Raw genomic sequence first — 5,050 nt, forward strand, 5'->3', positions numbered from 1 at the left:
GAACCGTTGTTTTCCTTTTTTTGAATAGAGGATATTTTTGTTATTTTCTTGAACCATCGTTTCATGGCGAGAATAGCAAGAAAGGGTACTTAAGTCTTTGCAACCGCACCGGTCTCTGACGCTAACTGATGTTGACAAACATGGGGATACGAGCCCCATGTGCTTACATACGTGGAGCTCATTGAGACCCCCAAACATGCGATGTAGCTAACAGCTCTTCGGGGGAGAACACACACCACCCTCTCAGATTTGGCTACCTATGGATTCAAATAGGGACGATATAATCCAACAAAGAAGCAATCGTTATTGTCTTCTCCACAAGACAAAATCTGGGTTAACAATCAGTTTGCCATCATAAGTAATATACATCTCAGGGCATGGGCGAGTGCCATCGATAAAACCATTTAAGTCATTGGAAATAAGAAGTGAGATAAATTGACTTCCCCACAGGAGGTAGTTTTCTGAAGTCAATTTGGTAGCCAAGAAGTGTTGTAAAGTATTTGAAGCAGGAAGTAACAGTAGCAGGGAAGAGGAACTTATAGGGTTCACCATGGTATTTTCCTGCTATGTCGATTTTGAAGTGTCCGTCTCTAAACCGAAAAAGGTCAGGATCAATAGCACACACGGTATGAAACACTTAGCTGGAAGACGCCTATATACAACACGGTCGCACAACAGTGATGAAGACGATGGAGCAAAGCAGGGCAAACGATCAACAGGCTGTGGTTACAATAGAAAGACTAACACCACCATGAACATTGGTGTGATCTGATACCATAAACAAGCATGAAGAAGACACTCAAGGAAAGTAGAACAAAAACAATGGAAAACAATTTTAACGTGGTTTAGTCACTTGGACCTACATCCATGGTGGTTCTGCACTCTCTCTCAATGATCATATGAGAGCGTGAAGGTTTCATTATAAGTCTCAAAGAGAGCAAATTTACATCCCTTGAAAATCTTCACAAATTTAGGAAATACAAACAGAAAGCGAATCCTTTCCAATCCTCTGAAGATCAGCCACACTAAACGTAAGGTAAGCCAACTCTCATGTAATCCAAAGGGCACCAAGATCTACATTTTGGAAACACAATCTGGAACCTTCCTTTGAAATTGATCGAATCTTCTGGGATATGGATCAATATGCTTTATCAACGATCTTGTCGGGGACTGCTCCAAAAGATGTCTTATTCTATCTTGTTAAATTGAACTATACCTCATCCAAGTTTCTGATAACACATGCCAACAGTGCCAGTGTACCAACTTCGAACAATAATTGCTCGATACTCTTCTAAAAAAACCTGTCTTAACATAAGAAATTCTTCACCTAATTGTTGTTTTCTAGCAACAAATGTGGTCCAACTAACTTGATCAGAAGAACCAGGTGTGAATAATTTCAAGTCAACCTGAGCCTGAGCCTGAGCCTGAGCCAACTCATTATTTAACTTGCCTTGGCCCATCGTTTAAATAGGTGGAGTTTGAAACTTAACAAAACCTGTCGTGGAGTTTGATTTGGTAATTGATATGCCATCCATCATTTAAAGTAAAGTCTACAAGACTCGAGACTTCAGCTTGGTGCCAGCCCTCGAGAATAATTAATCCCGAGTCAAGTGATGACCCCAAGTCAAGAACTAGATTCTAGACTTAATTAACTGAGTTTGTCTGTGAGTGGAGCAATTTTCCAATGGAAAAGGACATGCATGATAACACTTTGATTCAACATGGTTGAAATTATAGATTAAACTAGGCAACCAAGAAGGGGCGTGCATGGTTCTGTGTTAGACAGTATACCCATGCAATAAATTACGATCAAGGTTCATTTCAATTCCTTGAGTAGATTGAAGCTCTTTCATAATAAGGTTTGAAAAGAAATAAAATAAGGATTGTTGCACTTTATTATAATACCATAATCACGTTAATGTTGTGGTAAGGATGTATTCATCAAAATTAAATGGAATATTTTGCAGCAATTAATTTGATGAAAAAAAAATCAGTTTTAGGTGGCCTTTTTTTTCATAACAGAGCTGAGGGAGTTAAGGCCCTCTTCTAGCTACATCAGAGTATCAGATTAGCACACCAGCGAATCAGGTGGTTCGACAATATTATTATCAGTATCGGTGCATATATTGACAGAAAATCGATACGCTTCACCCTGAATCAGTTATTTTTTAAATAAATTTAAAAAGTCTAAGAATTAAATTATTATTATTATTTAGTTTTAACACGTACGTGTCACATTATGATTGATCCATTATATTTTTTATTATTTTTTGGCCAATACAGAACAATTCACTTGATTATCGGTATCTGCCGATACAACTGAATTGGTGGCCCAACGATTACATTCAGTAACATAGCAACGAGAATAACTAGTGTGGAAAATATGTTAAAGGTGATCAGTTACTAAAATTTCAGTGGAATTTTAAGATGGAAAATATGTTTTGCTCAATTTCTATGGAACTGTAGTATGGAAGACAGGTTTGCTCTAACAGTAAAACACCGAGTACTTGCTTGACGTGCAACCGAACAGTCATTTCGTGGTGTCAATGATAGGCAAAACTGTAAATCACCTTTAAGGTTTTTCCAAAGTCGATACTACTAACTCAGTCCAAAAGGAATACAAAACCTTGAATTTTCCAATGAAAAATAAATAAATTTTAAAAAATCAAAAAACTGTGGTGAATTAACTTTCTTCCCCACTTGCGCGCACCAACCGACCTGTCTATAAATTCCCTTCTACATCACCACCGTTCCCCACAACTCAACTTCCATTTCCTCTCGATCCCTTCTTCTTCTTAGTTGCCGTCAGTCTGCAGCCACTCGTCCACCGACCACCAATGGATACCTCCCTGAAATTTTCCGTCAAAATCGGCACACCCATCCTGGTCCCTCCGGCCAAACTCACTCCCTACGAGATCAAGCCGCTGTCGGACATCGACGACCAAGAGTTGTTCCAGTTTCAGATCCCCGTGGTCCACTTCTACCGCCGGAACCCTGCCATGGACGGCCGGGATCCGGCCGCCGTCGTAAAGGATGCACTGGCCAAAGCGCTGGTGTCTTACTACCCGTTCGCCGGAAGGCTGCGAGAGGTCTCCGGCCGGAAACTGATGGTCGAGTGTACCGGCGAAGGCGTGCTCTTCGTCGAGGCCGACGCCGACGTCACTCTCCAAGAGTTCGGGGATGCTCTGCAGCCAACCTTCCCCTGCTGGGATAAGCTTCTCTGTGAAGTCCCTGGCTCTGGAGACGTCACCAACTGCCACCTGTTACTGTTTCAGGTAACAGTTTTTTTAGTGTGATCATGCTAAGAACTCTAAAGTTAAGCGTGATTGAGCTCTCTCTCTCTCTCTCTCTCTCTCTCTCTCTCTCTCTCTCTCTCTCTTTCTCTCTCTCTCTGTTTTCGTTGACGTCCTGTTGTTGTGGCGTATGGACGATGTTGGTGCAGGTGACGCGACTAAGGTGCGGGGGATTCATCTGGGCGGTTCGGCTGAACCACACCATGAGCGACGCTTCGGGCCTGGTCCAGTTCCTGAACACGGTCTGCGACATGGCAAAGGGCGCGGTGGCGCCCGTCTGGGAGCGCCACCTCCTGAACGCCCGAAACCCACCGGTGGTGATGCGGACACACCGTGAGTACGACGAAGTCCCGGACACGAAGAACACGCTGATTCCTCTCGACGACATGGTGCACAAGTCCTTCTTCTTTGGCACGTGGGAGGTGGATGCCCTCAGGCGGCAGCTCCCCCACCACCTCCGCATAAGAACCACCTCCTTCGAGCTCCTCACCGCCTGGCTGTGGCGGTGCCGCACCGCCGCCCTCCGGCCCGACCCGGAGGAGAGGTCCGCCTGCTGTGCATCTTCAACGCGCAGTCCTGGTACAGGCCGCCCCTGCCGCAGGGGTACTACGGCAACACTTTCTCGCTCCCTGCGGCCGTTTCGACAGCGGCGAAGCTCTGTGCGAACCCGCTGGGTTATGCGGTGGAGCTCGTGAAGAAGGCCAAGGAGGATGTAACGGATGAGTACATGAGGTCAGTGGCGGACCTCATGGTGCTCAAGGGCCAGCCTCACTTCACGGTGGTCGGCACCTTCGTGGTTTCGGACGTCAGGCACACCAGGTTCAACGAGTTGGACCTCGGCTTGGGAATACTGGCCAACGACGGTGTCGGCGCCATACCCGGCTTGGCTAGCTTCTACATCAACTTCAAGAATAAGGAAGGGGAAGAAGGGATGGTGATCCCGATTTGCTTGCCCGCTCTGGCCATGAAGATCTTTGAATGGGAGCTCAAGAAGATGCTGGACGGACCTGCCCCGGATCAGAAGCCCGCAGAACCCATTGTTATTTTATCTGCTCTGTGAATAAAGATCGAAGCTTTTATGCCTCTCTCTTTTTTTTAAATATCTGGTTTAATTTTGCTATTGAATTTGCAAGGAGTTTTTTGTTTTTAGTGTGTTAATATCTTAATGAAATTATTATTATTGTTTTTTGTTATGACTCAAAACCAATAAAAACATTTACTATAAGGATGAGTGTCAATAGCTGTGACGATTCTCATTGTTATTGGCATATTTATCGCTGCTCCAGGTCTATAACAGCGGCAAATAACTATCCCAAATTTTTTGCCTTAGTTGAGTAACAACGGCAACATTTTATAGGTTGTCATTAGTTTGTGACTCAACATCGACGATGAATCTCATCTAAACTAGGAACACCACCAGCGGTGACCTACCCTATAACAATGCCATATCTATAATGGCGATATTTTTTTATCACCATTTTAGGCTGTAAATCACCACTATAGTTTATAACAACGAGAAGTAAGTCACCATTTTAGGTTATGATGGCGATAATTTCATCATTGTTATAGGTTGTAATGACGACATTGTGTTAAGGCCAATAACATTGACACATAAATATCGCCATTATAGGCCTTAAACCTGCAAAAATAAAATTTTATAATAATTTTATTTTTCATTAAACAAAATAAGAAATACAATTCAAATATACACTTCAAATATCCTCAAATATACATCCATTCATATATAAACATACATT

At 43.2% G+C, this 5,050-nt stretch overlaps 1 pseudogene; it reads left to right on the forward strand.

The window, feature by feature from the left end:
- Nucleotides 1-2,837: 2,837 nt before the first annotated feature.
- LOC149813413 (benzyl alcohol O-benzoyltransferase-like) lies at nt 2,838-4,353 on the forward strand (annotated as a pseudogene).
- The last annotated feature ends 697 nt before the right edge of the window (nt 4,354-5,050 follow it).

The sequence above is a fragment of the Nuphar pumila genome, chromosome 16 (genome assembly GCF_984573655.1).
Source record: "Nuphar pumila chromosome 16, dmNupPumi1.hap1.1, whole genome shotgun sequence".
NCBI classification, from domain to species: domain Eukaryota; kingdom Viridiplantae; phylum Streptophyta; class Magnoliopsida; order Nymphaeales; family Nymphaeaceae; genus Nuphar; species Nuphar pumila.